Source organism: Larus michahellis, chromosome 9, assembly GCF_964199755.1.
Source record: "Larus michahellis chromosome 9, bLarMic1.1, whole genome shotgun sequence".
In the NCBI taxonomy this organism is placed as follows: domain Eukaryota; kingdom Metazoa; phylum Chordata; class Aves; order Charadriiformes; family Laridae; genus Larus; species Larus michahellis.
Window position 1 is genome coordinate 13,183,405 of NC_133904.1, and position 20,218 is coordinate 13,203,622.

At 39.5% G+C, this 20,218-nt stretch overlaps 1 protein-coding gene across 14 annotated transcripts in view; it reads right to left on the reverse strand.

The window, feature by feature from the left end:
* Window positions 1-20,218, reverse strand: part of SEMA6D (semaphorin 6D) — a 686,608-nt gene that overhangs the window by 420,530 nt on the left and 245,860 nt on the right. For 9 of the 14 annotated variants that reach the window (XM_074600714.1, XM_074600710.1, XM_074600709.1 and 6 more), the window contains 2 exons: window positions 18,300-18,356; window positions 13,228-13,305 (listed from right to left, as the gene is read on the reverse strand). The gene's annotated coding sequence lies outside the window, so the exon portion shown is untranslated. Of the gene's footprint in view, window positions 1-2,569; window positions 2,663-13,227; window positions 13,306-18,299; window positions 18,453-20,218 lie in introns of those variants that run through there. The other 5 variants (XM_074600715.1, XM_074600719.1, XM_074600720.1 and 2 more) reach the window with 4 other exon arrangements.

The following is a 20,218-nucleotide window of genomic DNA, read 5'->3' on the forward strand; positions in this document are numbered from 1 at the left end:
CAAGACTTTTATAAATAGCAGCACTTAAATCCAAGATGATCACAGTTCACAATGCTGTACTCAATGGGAGTATGTCTCTAAGGCTTTGTAACCTGTGTGTAAAAGTGTGTTTTAGGCTGAAATCTGGCATGCATGGATTTCATGAAAACAGGAATTTGTGGTTCTTTAAGAGAACAATTAGATGAAACAAGCAGTTGGTTTATGGCTAGTCAGGCAGACTGCAATCTCAGAAACACCAACTTTTCAAGTTACCATTTTTTTGCTAAGTGATTACTGTCTAGCATGCGCAACATTCATTAATAGAATTTGAGTTCATATTCATGTAGAAGGCAGCACGCCCAGGCATACTATTAATGAACAGAAGAACAGGGAGTTATAGACTTGGACTAAGTAGCACTTAAACACACAAAACAGTAGAATTACTGAAATGAGAAGTTTCCAGAAGTGAGTTGTACAGTTTTCATGTCCGGATATGATTTGCTAAAATGAGACCATAAGGTAAGCTCAGAGAAGGGGCACAGTTACTCAAAATTACTGCTGTGTAAAACTCTAGTACGCCAGCCAGATATCTGGGGATAACTGTATGTACTTACTGTGTTGAAGGTTACAACAGTCTAGGGTATGGGAAAAAACAAGTATTCAAAAACTATCCCCAGGTGTTTCTGTAAAGTTACCTGCTCTTTCATGCTGCTGGAATAGTGCAAACGGATCTAATAGATCACAGCAACTAGTCTACTACCAGTCTGTAAGAGTGTTTTACACTATTAATTAGAATAATTCTTCAGTAACCTTATTTTAATTACATGTAAACACATTACAGAATCACAGAATCACAGAATGGCAGGGGTTGGAAGGGACCTCTGGAGATCATCTAGTCCAACCCCCTGCCAGAGCAGGGTCACCCAGAGCAGGTGGCACAGGAACACGTTCAGGCAGGTTTTGAATGTCTCCAGAGACGGAGACTCCACCACCTCTCTGGGCAGCCTGTGCCAGGGCTCTGCCACCCTCAAAGTAAAGAAGTTCCTCCTCAAGTTTAGGTGGAACTTCCTATGCTCAAGTTTGTGCCCATTACCTCTTGTCCTTCTTTTCATATTCTTTTATGCTTTTATCTCTTTATGCCCCAAAAGAGGTAATAGCCTAACAAGCACAGTAGATGGATCTAAGAGATGTTAATCTACCTACTAACTCTCACAAAAGCAAAGAAATTGTATGTTAAGGTTAAAAACCCGAGCTATAAACACACATTTACTTATGCACATAAATAAATTATATTTTAGCATAGAAGTGAATGCACCATCCTCAATATTATATTCCTTTTTTTTTTTTTATTACATAGATAATACTGAAAACAAAGGGAGATCTGTAATACAATCTTTCTAAGATTTCTTCAAAACCTCCCCTTTTCCTACATGCCCTTGTGGATGACACCAGAATAACAGGGGACGAACAACAATTATAATCTCTTCATTCTGTCCCTCTAGTACCCTTGGAGTCCAGTTCTGCATTTTTTTTTACACCAGAGTGTCCCACTGAAGTCAATACAACTACTTAGGATTGTAAGTACTACTCAGCTTTCTTCTGTTGTATCTACCAAAGATATTGGTAGGATTGGATCTTTAGGCCTTAATTTAATGATCTAATTTCTATTCAGGGAAGTGTTTAAGAACATATCTCCTTTGGTGAATTACTGCATGCTCTTCACAGTATGGAACCGCTGACAATAACAGCATCCTCTTCTCTTGAGATCTGAAATGTTTCTCTCTGTAACTGCTTGCTTTATATTGCAGACACCCACCATGTACATTCCTAGTAGCTTTCTGCTTCATTCCTTGCAAGAAATACACTCAATGAGCTTTGTATGGGTAAATCAAATACACAGTATTCCACCATGACTAGAATATATGTCTCCTGGTTTCCTTTCCTCTCTTGGCCACAAACTGACATGTATTTTCTCCATTATTTTCACCTGTACTCTTATTATACCTCTGCTTCTAACACTTCTGTTGATGGTTCAATAGCCTGACTGTCCAGAAATCATTCCTGAGACATCATGCAGTGTTGGTATTAGTACCTAAACAAAGAATACCTCCTTCTGCAATGTCCATCAGTTTGCATTTAATGCACTGTGAAACTCTACTGTCCTTTCCCAGAAAGGAAAATGGAGCATAACTGGAGCTTGTCAAATCTGTTTCTTATGGTCTGCCACCACTACAGGTGGTGAACAGCAGCGTTGAGCGAGAGGAACAGGGAATGGTGTACTTGTTCTGAGCTTCTTAGGAATCCTCCTGTTTGCCCACTTGGGCAACAGTACCAGCATGTGAGCATTGCTCCACCGCCTCGCTAGCGCAGAGGCAGATCCCGCGGCAGATCAGACACATGACTGACCACAGGCTTAAGTACCTGAACCACATGCTCCCGGGAATACAAACATGCTGTCTCATCTAACCTACCCAAAATCCAAGTCCACATAGACAAAAAGAAGCACACCTGCAAATGCAAAGCCTAAAAGCTATTATGTGCGTAACTGCCTTGCTTCACACAAAACCTGCCGCTGTGTCAGGACTCTGACCTGGTTGCTCTTGCTGAATCAGAATGAGAAAGGATCAGAAGCTGCCTGCTGAGCTCTGACACAAGGCTCCTCTCCTCTTGGCATCCTCCATTTCTGAAAGTTAATAAAAGAAACCCACTTATTATTTGGAAGGTAATTAGTCCTTAAAAGTGCTTTGCAAATACAGCTAATTGATTAAGTAGCCTGTACAATAGCATCAAAACACTAGTTTTAATTAACATCCTTAAAATCTGCAGTTCATGCAGAGTAAAAACAACTTTTTTCATCAGCCAGGTGTACAAAAGAGGTAGGAAGAAATAAAAGGTACAGATTAATGTCTCTGTGAGCCTTCTATGCTAATTCTGTAGCCTTTTGCATCATCCTGTGCAAGGTTTTTATTTCATACTAAAAAAAAGCCTTTTTTTCCCCAAAAATAATTTTCTCATATTAAAAAAAAACCGCAAAACATTCTCAATCTTGGTTCCAAATCTTAATCTCACAACTCCCCTACCTTTATTTCACAGATTCCACGTCTTTAAAAGCTATGCCTGCAGGTGACACCTGCCCTACCAAGGGATTTGGAATCACCAACCATCTGCAGAAAGATCCTACAACATCTGCAGACAGTTCAGGTCATCCCTTTCTCTGTGTGCATTTAATCAAACAGAACAGTCTTTCCTGTCTCAAACTCTCAGATACCTGTGTTTGTGATTGCTAACGTAACCAATGTTGATACGTCACACCAAAGGTGGTGTGGATTTTACCATCATCTCATTATATAAGCCTGTTACATGCTTAAAGTTCTGGGCATGAAAGAAAGTTTGTTAATTGTGTATCAGTATGAATTTATCACAAAGTGCAGCAGAGAGCCCCTAACTCATGCTCAGCAGATTACAGCTTAATCAACAAGAGGGCTCTGGTCTCAGCATCCCAACACTGGAGGGGAGGGAAGCGAGAGAGACTGGGTTGTATTTTTCAGTCTGGAGGGTACCTCCCATCAGAAGACATACATGCAGTCTACACGCCCAAGGAGATTGTTTTGACTCTGCAGTCCAAGAAGCAGCATGAAATTTGGTATTCAAATGTGTATTTCTTCGCATGTCACAAAGGCAAAATACATAGGTTGCCAATAACACCAACCAGTCTCTTCCCGTACAGAAAAGGAAGCAATAGCAAAGGATAAACAGCACAAGAGTGTCTTTAGCTAAACTTCTACTTCCCTGATCCGTGTCTAGTTGTGTATTTGCCTGTCTGTCTCATGTAAATTACAGCAACCATGAGGCTCTATTACTGACCGAGACACTTCTCTCTATCCTGTAGTCATACTCGGTACTGGTTAGTCAAACTACATGCAGTGGAAGTGGCCTGAACAGACACAGTGCAACCCACAAGATCTAATGGATCTCAGAAACAGTTTGTTTGCTCATTAAACTTGCCTTGCATACTGAGACTGCCCCACAACATGCAAATTAAAATGGAGATGGGCACAAGAGCTGGCAGTAGGTGATGAAAATTTGAACATCGGCACCATTGTTGTTTTGTTGTTTTGTTTTTTTTAATTACACTTTAGAAAGAAGGCATCTTACAAGTAAATGAAAGTTTCTATTTTCACTCTTTGCACTAGTGTTTGGAAGAACACTGAAGTTATTAATTCAGCACAATTCCTTCTGAAAGCAATAGTGTCTTTTTCACTTTTCCTTATGGGCAAAAAGTAAAATAGTAACCTACAGTAAATGCTTCTCTAGAATGAAGTCCTGCACATATTCCTCTTGAGATTTGCAGTGTATACATGAAGAGGTAGAAATGGTAATAGAGAAAATGTGCCTATATTTTCCTATACAGATTTAAATCTTTCCTTTAGAGACGTTTAAATCCTAGTAAATTGCCCCTTGCATATGAAGCTTTCTTTTTAAATCTTAAGCAAATTCCACTGCTTCTCTATTGCATAATGAAATAGCCAATCATGCTGAGGAGGTGATGTTAAGCTTGCCTGAGCTTGCAGCAATGGTTGAGAACATTTCATACTTCAGAAATGCCATAAAATCCTTCATCACAAAAATTCAATTTTTTATAATCCCCAGGAGTCTCTAGGCTGTATCTAACATTAAACCCCCAAAACAAGAAACCAAGCCCAGACATGTTCACCTCCCATTCCAGCCTCCACCCTCATTTAGCTCTTTAAAACAAATATATTTCTTTGGTTTTTTCTTCATTGTTTTGTTTGAAACCTATCCCAGTGGGAAATATATACATGCATACAATATATGAAATTTATCCCTTTCTCTTCTGTAAATGGATATCTAGTCCCAGTTTTGCCTAGGAAATAATTAATAGAGGATCAAGCTTTGTCTTCTAGGTGGTCTAAAAAAGGAGCCTTTTTAAAAAACAGCATTCTGGTTTTTTTAAACAGAATAAATTAGGTAAGAACAGGTTATTCTATGTGTAATAGTCACTCCAAACAGCTATCACTGAAGTGCCTAAGGTGTGATAGTTTATTTCAGATGTATTCACCTTAATTGCCTTACAATAGCTTTTCCTACCATGTATCACTCCATTCTGACAAGCAGCGCATACAATTGTCGTTGCAATTTTGCTGCTATGAGAGCCCATGCTCAATTCCTAGGAACATGATGTATTTAAAAGGCATGTAGATGTGGCACTTGGGGACATAGTTTAGCGGTTGACTTGGCAGTGCTAGGTTTATGGTTGGACTCGATGATCTTAAAGGTCTTTTCCAACCTAAATGATTCTATGATTCTATGTTTGTCTTGGTCTACGCAATCCTAGAGCACATGAAGTGAATAAACGCGTATGAAGAATAGCATCGACTCTGAAGACTTGAACACAGCAAAATATTTGAGACTTGCACTTAAATAAAGAAGATGTAAGTTTGAAATAAGCTCCTTTAACATTACATCCACAGCTGCCATTCTTTGACATTCCAGTTACCTGCAGTCCCTGTTGTTCTCAGTTGTGAAGGAATGGAGGAAATAAGGCAGTATTTAGCCACTGGCAGTGTTCATCTGCCAAATGAGGCAGCCCATTGGCAGTGGAAATAAACACTTCCAGCGGAGCAGAGCTCCTCCAGTGAATAAACTGGTTTCTGAGAAGGATTGTACACGAGACATCCTGATCCTACTGCTTCTGCCTTTGTTCGGGGGGGGGATGGGGTGGGTGGGGGAGGATGCGGGATGCAAAATCACCTTCATTAGCTAAAAAGTTTTTTAAACATTACCTTTTTGTTACATCTCCTTTTCGGACTCTAACTTTCTTCTTTTTGTGCCATATCTTCCTACATAATGTTCCTTTGTCCTTCCTTCTTTTCATACAAGATATATGTCAGTAGCAGTTGTTGTGAGACTTTTCCAGATAAGAAACTGGCCAAATGATTTTCACCCAAGGAGAAACAGACCTTTATCTTAATTAATTCCAATTAATGGTCAGTAATATTGGGAACATACATAAATTTTTCCTGTGTCCACAGAGACTAAAATTATTTTATACAACAAAACTGAATACAGTACTGTTTATAGCAGTAGTTAAATTATAATTATTGATATTTATGTTGTATCTCTCAGCAAAGAGAATGTGCTCAACAGCAATTCAATGTCATTTATTAGACATTTCTCAGAGGAGTTCAAAAATTTACTATTTGTTGTTTTTATAGTCCTCTGGAGAGGTCATCTTGTTTAAGAAAGAACTCTCCCTGAAAAAGAGGAAAATGCTTTTGCATTCTTAATACCTTCAACTCTGAGGTAACATAAGCCAACAGTCCCTTGTCCAATTCCTCTCAAATTCCAAAGTGTACCGTGAGGCCAACTGAAGAGTGGCTGAGGCTTGTGATCAGTTGATCCAAGTCCAGCTGGAAGCAAGACCCCCAGGTGTCAATACTGTCTAACGCCTTCATTAATGACCTGGAGGATGGGGCAGAGTGCACCCTCAGCATGTTTGCAACAGTATCCTGGCTGCATTCAGAAGAGCACTGCCAGAAGGTCGAGGGAGGTGATCCTTTCCCTCTACTTGGCACTGGTGAGGCCTCATCTGGTGAGGGGACTTTAATTTCCCTCCAAAAAAACCTCAAACAATCATAACAACATAACAGGTCTATAGCAGATCCTCAAGAAAAGCCATAACTGTGTTCTTCTCTGACATCTCCATAAGACAGATCAAAGTAACTTATCATTTCAGTGGTTCTGCTACTTTGAAGCTTCTACCATTCCATGTCTTGCTTTGTGTTTCTTATTTTTCCCTATTTAATCTCCTCTGCTCTTCCCAAATCGCCAAAGTCTAGTTCCAGTAAAACACATTGCTCACCAGTGTTGCAGAACTTGCCTACAACTGAGGTCTTCTTTGCACATAAACCGGGCCTTTGCCATCACACAGCCACATGAATGAGGAAGAAGGGTACCAGGGATGACTCAGAAGCACAACTGTTCGTGCTCTTGCCCTCTGCATTTACACTTTGTCAGCCACTGTTCACCTGTGTGCATGTGTGTGTCACTCTCGTCCATGACAGAAGAACAGCACCAGCAAAAAGATAACTGGCAAGAGGTGCTATCAACCAGCTGCTAAGCATGAATCTTGAATATCAAATGTTAGTCATAGATAGGCCATGAATAAATGATGTCCAGGAGTCAGTTTTTCACTTGGGAGTCACCCAGTATTTTCAAATACATAACGTGTGCATGGTGCTGAGGATGGGATTGTATATTTTACCTTCACAGGATCCTTCTCAACTACTCAACCCTTCCTTTCTGAAGAAAGATGAATACTGTGTCTGGATAAGGAGAAGAGATGAAATACGTTGTCTGAAAGGGGCATATCCTAGCAACTCGCCTTTGTGTTGCTGGTCTACCTGTCTGACTACAATAGCTCACTGCAGCGTTCATCAGTGCTGACGTCATGTTTAAGCAAAAGTGACTTGGCATCTCTGGGGTTCAGTAATTGGATTTGGAGCCTTTAACCTCCTGGTCACAGGGTCAGATCCAACTCCAGTTCATAGAGTCTGAAAATCATTAGTACCACAGATCTGTTCGGTGGTATATATGAAATGAACATGTGGCTTCAGCCCAGTTGCTAGTGGGAATGAGTCCCTTATTGACCCTTACAGCAAAAAAGCAGGGGATTAAATGAGTAAGGAACACAAGTTAGCTTTTTACCCAAAAGGGTGGTCTCTCTGGTCAGAGTTGAGACAATTTATCTGGTGAGTTTTACTGCTGCTTGCTCTGTACTAGTCTTTATGAGTATAAAATTTCAAGCTTGAGGTCTACATATTCCAGAACCTTTAGGGCTCCTACATTTATTTGGGATGAAAGAAAAACCGAATGAAATCCATGTTTGATTTTCCTTTAAATATTTGTTCAGCTCATGCATTTGATTCCAGTTTTTCAGAAATCTCAGCAGCCCAGAAGTGGCCACCAGCACTGTAGACTGGATCCAGTTAGGATGCCAATATCCGGAGAAGGTTGTGCCTTGCGTGAAATTGGACTACTAAAAATGTCACCACAGCAGAATCCATAGCCCCTTATGAGATCTTTGGCTTATTGGAAGCAGAAAAACAATTAAAAAAAAAAAAAGAAAAAAAAGAGATGTGACTCTATAAACATTTATCTAACAGTTACAAACTCTTCAGCTCCAGTAGTATGTAATACTCGCATACTCAAGAAGTTCTCAACCTGTGCTAGATTCTCCAGCTATGACTGTGGCACATACAGACAACACTTGCCAACAGGGAAGGAAAGCGTGGGTAGCTGATGAACCTGGCTCTCTCTTGTCAGCGATAATAGCTTTAACTGAAATGTTTACAGTAAACACTAAACCCACATAACTTGCTTTTTTTAGCAGATTTTAAAGGCAGTCCTAGTTCCTGAAAAGCCATGTGTGTGTAAGCTTTTCAAAACACATGCTAAAGTCAGACCTTTAGTCCTCAGCACTTAAACAAAAACAAACAAAAAACCCCCATAGATTAAATTCTTAAATTTCACCATACTTTTGTGGATATTTTGGCCTTTTGAAAACCAAAGTTCAAAGAGCAGGGAGAGAAAGACAGAGGAAATAAAATAAACAAAACAAAACAAAACAAAATAAAATCACAGAGATGCAGAGGCAAGGTTTCAAAAGACTTACGAAGCACTAAAAATTATTTACCTCTTGCTTTACAAATCATTCACTGAATCCCAAATGTAGACAAAACATTCACAGAATCCCAAATGCAGTTCACATGCATTTTAATACTTGTTTAGTGTGAATTTTTTATAATCAGTTTTGAGTTTATTTGTATTTGGTTTGTTTCTCGTAAAGCATCTGTTCTTCTGTTTCTTTTTACATGACTGGCACTCTTCTAGTGTAAATGACTGGACTGACATTTATTGGATTGGGCTTCACACAGAGCACCTGCGAGCAATATGTGGTGTGTGTGACTTTCCCATACAGCCCTAGTAATTTTAATTGGTTTTGGCATGTTTTTCCTGTCATATACTGTAACTTGACCTTTGCAAACATTCATTTCATTTTGATGCTTATGAAATGAAGTAGATTAATATTCCAGAAGAATGAAGTGCTCTGTCTAGTCACAGGAATAGATACAGAAAAGGTAGTGGAAGCACAATCTTTTTTTCAATCAGGGTTTCCTAGAAACCTTGGGAAAGTAGGTGTTAAAACTATAGAGTGAGTAATGTAAATGCCTGTCGAGCACAAACCCAATGGGGGTAGAAAGTGTCCCAAAAGAAAAATATAGGAATATTTTTTAAAAAATAATCTCCATCTCAGTTTTTTTGAAACACAAGTTCTGATGATATCTACATATTTTTTTTTCTACTCAAGCTTATAGCATTATTGTAGATGCTACTATATAACACTTATCACTTCTACTATACAGTAAATTTTTTTTTTTTAAAAAGAGTACAGTAATTTTTGCAAAGCCTTTTGAATTGCTTTAATTAGTTTTTCTTACTTTTTCTAAGGTAAGCCTGAGGTATTGAGTTTTCCCCAAGACTCAGAATGGGCTAGGAATAGGCAAGGGATTTGAAGCCAACAGTTCTTGAGTTCTGTTCTTGTGGAAGACAATTATACAATACTGCCTTATAAATGGCAAAAGGTATGCAACAGCACTACTTCAGAATTAGTGGAGAGGAAGAATTTCCTTAAGGAATACTATACACCATACCAGGTATATTAACTCTATTAACTCTTAAACCTTTCAGATTGTTCTATGTGTCACTCTAACAACGAGAATAGGCAAATATTTCAATACCAGAGAGAAGGGTGTTGTCAGCCAAAAACATTTCAGTTACCGGCTGTGAAGATTTTACATACCTATGACATTGAATTATCTAAATCTAAGTCAGATTTTTGGTTGCATGAATTTTATGATAGTTTGAGGTTTCTACAGTATTTTCAATTCTTATCTTCTATAAGGCGATCAAGTGAACCCTCAGTAAGTTTGCAGATGACACCAAGTTGGGTGGGAGTGTTGGTCTGCTGGAGGGTAGGAAGGCTCTACAGAGGGATCTGGACAGGCTGGATCGATGGGCTGAGGCCAGTGGTTATGAGGTTCAACAAGGCCAAGCGCCTGGTCCTGCACTTGAGTCACAAAAACCCCACACAGTGCTACAGGCTTGGGGAAGAGTGGCTGGAAACATGCCCAGCGGAAAAGGGTCTGGGGGTGTTGGTTGACAGCTGGCTGAATATGAGCCAGCAGTGTGCCCAGGTGGCTGAGAAGGCCAACAGCATCCTGGCTTGTATCAGAAACAGTGTGGCCAGCAGGACTAGGGCAGTGATTGTCCCCCTGTATTCAGCATTGGTGAGGCCGCACCTCAAGCGCCATGTTCAGTTTTGGTGCTGGAGAGCGTCCAAAGATGAGCAGCAACAAAGACGTTGAAGGGTCTGGAGCACAAGTCTTATGAGGAGCAGCTGAGGGAACTGGGGTTGTTCAGCCTGGAGAAAAGGAGGCTGAGGGGAGACCTTCTAACTCTCTACAACTACCTGAAAGGAGGGTGTACGGAAGTGGGGGTCAGTCTCTTCTCCCAAGTAACACAAGCAATAGGACAAGAGGAAATGGCCTGAAGTTGCGCCTGGGGAGGTTTGGATTGGATATTAGGAAAAATTGCTTCACAAAAGCGTCATCAAACATTGGAACAGCCTGTTCAGGGAAGTGGTTGAGTGATGCTTAGGGACATGGTTTAGTGGTGGACTTGGCAGTGTTAGGTTAATGGTTGGACTCGATGATCTTAAAGGTCTCTTCCAACCATAACGATTCTATGATTCTATTCTATAAAGAGTAATTGAGCTCTGGGCTCCTTTTTAATTAGGGGGAGAATACTGGAAGACACTAATTAAAAGCTGTACACATCTGCTCAAGCAGGAGTTTGACCAATAATATATTATTTATTAAACACCATCACCAGTTGCTACAGCACTAAAATAGGTCCAGATTTTGTAACAACAATGATAACCTGATGACATAGTACTTACTAACAAACAGTGCTAATGAGGTTCGGCAGGGATCACTTTCCTGCGAGGTTTGGAGGCTACCAGTCACAGGCCTGTGTTAAGGATTTCACCACTTAGACTTCCCAAAAGGAAACAATATAAAAGAAAATGAGAGCAGACTGCAAAGTCCTTTTGGTAAATGAAAGAGTCATGACAAATCATGTGGCTTCATTCTTCAAAAGGCTAGGCTTATTTTATATCCACAATAAGGCCACTTTATAATGCCATAGCAGCTAGAGATGCCTTAGACTAAATGAGAATCTGACCCACGATGCTTAGCTCATGAAAATTCAAAGGCAGTTAGTTGTTACTATTCACCTAGCAAGACTTCTGGGTATGAATGCAGTGTGTGTTAGATAGCTGAGTAGCCCATAACAGCTAATAGCCCATCAGTGCAAAATAATCATCAGCAGAAAAGAAATATTGTGAGCTGGATCTTTACCTGGTGTAAACTGACGTAACTGAGGACAGTGGAATGCAGCCGAGTCACACTGGCTAATAAGCTTATAGCACATGATCCAAACAAAGAAAATCTTTTGTAGTTTACAGTAATTATTACATCTATATGTTTGTCCCCATTTTAAAACCATAAAATACATTGAAAAATACTAACATCGGCTTTAAAACAGTAACCAAGTTAAGCCCAGGACTAAGACCTTTTCTTCCTATACAGCTATATTCAGTAAAATGGGATCTATTGGTTTCATTTCCCCAGCACAGCATTCAGACAACCCTTCAAGCAGAATTATTGCTTCTATTAAAATGTGTACCATCTTCTAACTCTTCCCGTTTTCTCAGCTTAATATGAAACAATCGAGAGTTATATCAGTAGATTAGAAAAGAATTATCGTTATCAGCATCCTCAGAAGTCCTGATTAATGTAACTATCTCTTTCCTCTAACTAAAGATGCCACAGAAGGTGCTAGTTCTTCTTGAACAATTATGTAATTTAAGTTGTGTAGAGTGCACACTTTTTGTCAGTGGTCAATAACTCTTGGCTGAGTAAAAGCATTCCTTTCAATTAATACAAGTTTCTAAGTAAACTTACACATACAACAAAAAATACAACAGACTTGGATTCTAAAGCCACCTGCTTACAACAGTATATTATAAAAAATTCAATTTACTACACTGACATATTCTCTTAAACCTACACTAGTGAATGCTGTGGGATAAATTTCGCCCCCTCTCTAAGGCAGACACAGGGGTATCATCTATACATATGTACCCACAGAGATGCAGTTCCTGCACCATGGCAACAGCTTCATAAAAAAGGGAAGATGAGGAATTCAGGGCCAAAATAACGTGGACAGCAAAGCAGGTCTCCAGAGATGCTGCCTGCCCACAGCTCCTTAAGTAGCCCACACAGAAGCTTCTCAGCTGGAAAGCACAATGTGAGAGACCGTTGGTGCAGGATTCCCCTCAGTCCTTGCATCCCAGAAGTCGTCTTCGCATAATGCTGGGCTCCTGAGGGCATCTTATTCCACAAGACAGCTTTCATGGGCTGAAAGGAAACCTTGGAGCCTTCTAATAATGTCCAAAGAAGTTTAAAGCCTAGTGACATGCACCCACATCCCTAGCCACATCAAGAGAAAAAGGTGGCACTGGTGGGACTCATTTTCAGTTTTGAAAACTGGCCGAAAATTGAGAAAATTCTTTAGTTTTTACACTGAGCCCCTGTGAATTATGTATACTAGTGATATATCATCTATGTAGATATGTGCACAGATAGAACAAGAATACTCATATGTGTGGGAATGGCAGTGTTAAAAAGAAAATAAATAACCCTGCCCAACTGAACTTTCATTGTATTTAGCAAGGGACATTTTCCTCTGATACATGTGTGAGAGGTTGGATGGAAAGTCAGTGTTATTAGATTTTATACTTTTCTAGAGACTCTGTCACCAGGGCCTAATCTCTTTGTTTCTTTTCCACTCTCTTCAGGGGAAAAAAATGGATATTTAAAGTTTGGTTGAATTTGTGTGCTGGGGGACCTGGTTGTTTGGTATAAAAGTGATCCCCTCCCACCCCTCCCCTCCCGACCCTCTTTTCTGTGCTGCACTTTTTCCAATTAGGGACCCCAGTGACTGAATCAAGCGCCAAGTTACTGGCCTGAGGCTAAACTATAACAGCAGCAAAATTCCAATTTTAAAAATCTGATTGAAGAATGTGGGGGTTTATCTACATACCAGTGTGTGTGTGGAACAGGAAGGTTTTCTTCTTTCCTCTCTTGGCCTTGTGAGCAAACAGAGAGTCCACTGAAAACCCTAAAATGAGATCATATAAGCTGATAAGAAAACTCACAAAAGAAGAAAATATGAGTGTATATAACTGCAGCAGTACCTCTGAGTCAAATTCCCTATGGCAGGACATAAAAGGTCACATTTCCAGAGAGTCCCCTCTGTGTATATGCAGTGCCAATGCGCCTGCTGCTACCATGAGTGCACACAATGTCTGTATGCAAGGACTGAGGGGATACTGCCCCTGAGGTCCCTCACACTGTGGTCCTCTCTCATTAGAGGTCTCTACGTAGGCCATTTCAGCAGCCTCCTGTAGTTACAGGGTCACTAGCTTCCCATTTTCCCTTGTGGGATCCCCGGTGGCATGTGCCATTAACTGATCTCTCTCTGGATGAAACTGTTGCATCTCACTTTGTTATACAGCGTTAACCAAGTGAAATCACTGCCTATGACTAGAAGCTCATCCAGAAATTCAGAATAGTCCTTCTAAATAGGCACACTATCTGTGCAAACACACCCAAAATCAGGGAGCAACGACCTGCAATGTCCTTCTAAAAGGCCTATACCTAACCACTTCTGCCCAGGTTTAGAAAAGAGCATCTGTCACACACATGCTACAGAAGCTGTTGCCTCAGCTCCAGGGCCCTGCTGAACGCTTCACTTCTCTAAGCACTAACAACCCAAAACCTGCTGCATGGTTCACCTTAGCAGGGGAGTTTCATTCCTTGGTGCTCTTTTGAACCTATTCTTTTGTGCTTTATTAACAGGCCTGTCCCGGAGATTAGTGATTTTCATTCGTTGGTGAATATTGACTGATATTGCCTGTGGACCTGTGAGCTCTAGGACTTGCACTTAAAAAGGAATGCTCCTTGAAGAACTAGTTTCGGTTGTATGATCTGCGAAAGACACTACCAGCACAGGAGACAACAAATTCAGCTCTTATTCTCTTTCACTATCTAAACAAACTTCCACGTTCCATGTTAAAGTATGCAGTGTATATTATTTCTCTTTTCATTAAGCATCACATTCAAACACTATCATCATCCCACCTACAGTTTATATCTCTAGGACACTGGTATCATCCCCAGAGCCACTTTCTTCTCTCTCATTATTTCATCTGTCGTCAGCTCCGCTTTCCTAACACCGCTCCTGTATTTAACTCTGCTGTCAGCCAGATGAACAGATATACCAAGGAAAATATACTGTGCCACTGATAAAGTACTGACTTCTTCACTGTTCTACACACAGTGGCTATGTACACATGTGATTCTAAGCACATACATAGCTTCTTTATTTCTCTTCTGCTAACACATGCTTATAAGCTCATATTTTTACAAGTACGCGTGGATTCAGTGCACTCATTTGCACTGTTTGCTGCAGCAGAGAGTGATTCCAACTGCCTCTTATCCTGAGCATAGCTGAATCCTGTCCTGGGTACAGGGCTGTTTTTTTAAAAGGTGGCCAAATCTATATTTTGGTCCTCGTCACCAGGCCAAATAGTGCATGATGCTTACATGCCACTTCAAAATATTTCTTGTTAGGGATCTTTGAACTCATTTAAATTAATGTTAAAAACCACTGGGTGTCTGTGGTTTGAAGGTTTGATTTCTACGTAAATTGTCCTCAGTTTGAGTTCCATTTGTAAGAGATTGCTGGGAAAGGATCAGAAAAAGGGTAAATAACCCATGGAAAACATGTTGTAAAACTGAGTTAGAGAGGAAAGACTGGAGGAAAAACACTACACAGGTATTCTCATGCCACACACAAAGACTACCAGGTAGTTTTATAAAGAACTCAACTAGCTGAGCACAACTGTGATCTTAAAAACACACCATTTAGAGTCAAAAGCAGGGTTTGTGATTCTGTTTGGGGTTAGTTTGCTTTTTCTCCAAACTAAACTTTTTGAAAAAGATGTAAAGTTACAGAAAGAGCTAGAAATAGGGGAACTTGCTTAAACGGTTTGTTTCCACTGAGAGAATAGCCCTTTTACAGTCATCTTTTCAGGTCTTTCCTGCTGTCACAGAGGGCTATTTATCAGAAGCTTTAAATGATCTTCAAACTTAAATACTTTTCTCCAAAAGAACAATTTGGAGGCTTATAACATTTAGGTAAAATAATCCAAACCAGTGCTTACTAAATACCTTTGCAATCTGATGATAATTCTGTCCTAAAAGAAATTCTGCATATAGCAAGTCTGTTACAGATGACATTTAGATTAGAGAAAGTCATAGCTAGCTTGCTGGATGCACGCAAGTATACTGTGAAAAAAATGTAATTGATCCTTTAGATAATCAGTCAAGAAGTGATCAAGGATATGAATATGACCTGCACCCCATCTGGTGAAGAACTTCTAAAAGGGAACGACTGTCAGCTTCAGCCTTGAGTCTGATGAAATATGTTTTACACACAAGTTGTAACTTCAGTCCAAGTATCAGCCCTATAATGACCTTCTCCCATGCCTTGTGCATAGGGCGATTTGCTGTAAACTTCCTTTTCATGCCCATTGCCATTACACGCACCAGTGCTTGCTTTAGTACAAGCCATTCACACTCCTGGTGCAGAAGACTGCAATTTCACATTTCACTGCATAGGAGCAGGAACCGGCAGACTGGTCAGGGACCCTACAAGATCATCATGACAACCAAAGATGAGCTAGGCAAGGAGCAACTGTGGAAACACATTACTATTCAAAAGAGCCTTTTACCTGCATTAATTTAGACATGTACAGAATCAGAAGGCTCCAGCATGATAAGGGCAGAATCAATGGAAACTACTTTTCATTTAAAATGAAACTATTGTTGCTTTAAGAGGTGGATCTATTTTTAACCTTGTCCACTCAGTTCTATTAACAGATTAGCTAAACAACAAGACACGGAGCAGTTCTATATGGCTTAAAATGTTTCACATCAGATGGCAGACTGCAGATTCATGTATCGAGTTATTGGGAAGGGTAGGGGGTTATTTCTCTTAGTCATAATGTAAACGTAAAGAAGAAAATCCACTAGCATTAAGGGAGGGGAAGAGAAGGCGAAAAAGCAAGGAGGAGTAATTGGGGTCACATCCACTGAGCACAGAGACATTTCCAGAACAGAGTCCAAGTGAGTCACAGGCAGCATGAGTGAAAAGAGAGGAGCAAGTGATAAAGTAAAATTCACGTGGCCTTTTAAAGCTTTTCTGGCAGAACAAGAAAAGTAATTGCACATTGTCTCAGCAAACATTCGTGGCACCACCTGGTATCTTCTCAGAGAAATCCCAAGAAGGGATTTTTTACCTCAGCCTTGATTACTGCTGTGCTGGTACCAACTCCTTTGCATTATACACAATTTTGAGAAGGTATCAGCCTGAGAGCACTGTTTGAAACATAAGCCCTCTGAGACACGCAAGTGATGGAAGTTTGCTGAAGACCGCTGGGTAACAAGACCTCCAAAAGAGAGGGAAGAGAAAAACACTTCAGTTCCAGAGACTGCTAAAACTGATTCCGACTCCATGAAGTCATAAACATAAAAAAATCTTCTGAAGCTTGGGAAGAGAGAGGGTGACGAAGAGTGTCTTTGCTATCTCACCCAGCGGCATCGTTCCTAACGCATCATTGTGCCTTATTCCTGGCTGCACGCAGCACAGTTTCCTCCTTACTTTGCCTGCTGCCTTTACCAAAATTAGCACGCCTTTTCCCACAAGGATTTAACAACCTCCTAAAAAGCATCCAAAAATATATTAATTGCTTTAACAGGCAATCGTGGTTCCTGCATTCCTGGAACACTGCTACTACCAAAAGTGTTCATTTGATGGCATGTCCTAGCCTCTGATAACGTACACCCAAATAAATTTCTATGAATCCTGAGCTTTTTGTGCTGAGTCCTAGCCCATGACAACATCTTTTAAAATTCTAATTACCCTGACTGAGGCATCAGTCTGAGTCCAACCGGCTGTCTGCTTTTTTCTCTTTAATTGGGTGGGAACCCATATATTAAGCTGACAGCTCCTGCTTGCTCACATCATCAAACAAGCCTGCAACTGGTCTGTAAAGGCTGATTCTTGTGTGATACTTCTTTGGGCAGAACAGATATGATGGTACCAGAGAACTGAAATTAGCACACAGATCATTTTCCATGGATCACCGATAACCTGATCTATTTAGGCTTTGTGTTGTTGGGGTATAGGTATATATGTAAATATATATGTGTATATATATGTATTATATATATGTATTACAATATATATGTAAATTGAGCACTTCACTGTAGGAGCATATCTAAGACCTTTCACTATGAGTCAGACACCACAAGTATTGTTAATGGAGTTTAACAGACTTTGTCATACTTTTGCAGTTGAAAAATCTAAATTTAATGCCTTTTTATGATGCTATAAAACATTTACTAAACTCACTGATAATTAAAGTTTGCATCCTTACAGTTTATTTCAACTACAGAAATCACAGTAATATAATGTTTGCAGAGGTAAATCTGGGATGGCAACTTTGACTCTACACACTATACAATCAACAGCAAAGAGCACATTATCAACACAATAATTGTTGTGAACTTACTCATTAAGCAAGGCATCAGATAAAGTTCTCTGTTTTGAACACGTGTACACACTCTTTCCCATCACACACCAGCAAAGACTGATGTTTTGGATAACTTGGCTGCTTCCTTACTCACAAAACCCTTAAATCAGAGGTATCCAATTTTAAGTATCAAAAAGTTCATTAGCTTCTGTGTTTGAGATACATACATGCGTGCATATGCATACGTACATATATATAAAAATGTATTTCTTTAAATAGGTATTTATTTACAAACAGATGAATTGGTGAATCAGGTCACTCAGATGTTTGCTGGCATGAACATTTTTGGCAGGATTCTTAGGCTTGAAAGCAAACAATAGTGCCCTATAACAATAGTGCCAGCAGACACCGTATTGCAAACACCTGAATGAGGTTTTGCACATGTATAAGATTGAAATATCGTGTTGTGTTACAAAATGCAAAATTACAGATGAGGTAGTTGAAATGAACTTGCCAATTTCTGAAGTATAGCATCCATTTTTCATCCTGAAATTTGATTCCAGCTACCACACTAAAAAAAAAAAAAAAGAAAATACTGTAAGTGGGACATTGGGAAAAGAGATGTTATAAAAAGAATAAAAGGAGAATTTTCCTGATGGATTCCTTAATCATGTACAAGTCGCTGGTGAACAATAAAATACAGTGAAGATTGCTGTAGAAATTAGGTCTTGACCTGAGTTGTTGAAAAATAGTTCAAAGCAAATTGAAAACATAAATGGATTTGTGTTTTTTTTTTTTTTCAAACAATATTTCAGAATAATGAAGACAAAGTCTGTGTCATATCAAAGGCTAACATTAAAATTAATGTTACCACCTCTATAAAAATAGATAAATCGCTCCACATCTAGAATGTTGTATATAACGTACGATAATGCCACAAGAGACTAACATAAACAAAACCCCCTCTTTTCAGCTGAAATGATGTTCAGGTCATCACGACATCTGCCGGCTAGATCAAAGAAATTCAGAGTTAAGATTGGCATTCTGTGCATTATCTTTTGCGTTTGGGACAACAGGAGTATGTATCAAAACTATGGGATGAGCTTAGCTGAACACTGCATTTCATGCTGAACCTGATTTTAATCACTTTTACACTTTCTTTTATGGTTCTACAAATCTGCTTGGCTGAATTGTCCACTTGCACTACCATACACCTGCAGTTGCTCTCCTAACATTGCTGAATCTCTCCAGTTTCAGTGGACTGAAGCTAGAATCTGATTCATGGAAATTATTTGGATTATACCTTATTTGAATGAAGAACAAGCAGAATTACACTCATAGTCTCTGTGCTTCCAGCTTGTCAGAAAAAAAAAATCAGTGATTTTACTGCATGACCATAGCTACTATCTCAACCAAACAGTTGGATGAATTGATAGTGGATTGTGTTTTTTTTCTCTTCTTTTTTTTTTTTTCTTTTTCTTCTCAAAAGCTGTTACTTTTAAATTAAACTAGCGTTTATACAAGGTGATACGTTCATAGTTATGGGATCAAAACAGGAGTCAAATTTAACTCCTCCTTATAGGTAGAGAGAAGATAGCAGTATTGCCCTCCCTGCAGACTCTACTCTGAATTACATTTCATTGCGTGCTAATTTGCTGTATTTTTACACCCACACTAATGTTCATGGTGGGTGAAGTGTAGGAACATGCTTTTAATGAGAATTATTATAATAAACGGTATCCTTTCCAGTGGATTTAACCATGGGTCTGCAAAAGTCAAGTGCTATTGTAATACTTCACTTTACCTAGCAACATCATTTCTGATTCCTGGGTATATACCAGACTCAGGCTGGCATCTAAGTACTCAATCCACCCGTCACTTTGCAGGTGCTTCAGCCCCCAGCATCTCTTTATTTCAGTCATGAAAACACTTGTCTACAGAGCAATCACTCATTCTTAGACTGACATTGCTGCATCAAACAATTTATATTAGCCAATACTGTAATGACATTTCTTAGACCTGTATTTTATGGGCATTTCTTTTTTGGAATTTGTGAGGGATAGAGAGGACTCAGCTAGGTGGTTAACTTATTATACTGTCCTCTAAATACTCATCTTTCCAAAATGTCTTAAATAATATTTTAATCAATACACGAGTAAGCCAGTTTCAATTGCAGGAAAATTCCCACGGGCACTAGCTACTATCCCTGTGCAACTGTTCATTTTCAAAGCTGAATATGCAGGTAACTAACAGAATAATACTCTAGAAAACATGCAATCTGCATTTATTTAGCATTTTGCTACATTTCCTGTTTTTATCTAATTTAACAGTAAGAGATACAAAATAATGCACCTTGCAAGTATGTGTCCTAGATATCGTATTATCTGGCAGAGCCTAAAGTCGCAAGATATAGCAAAGCTTGCATTGGGAACC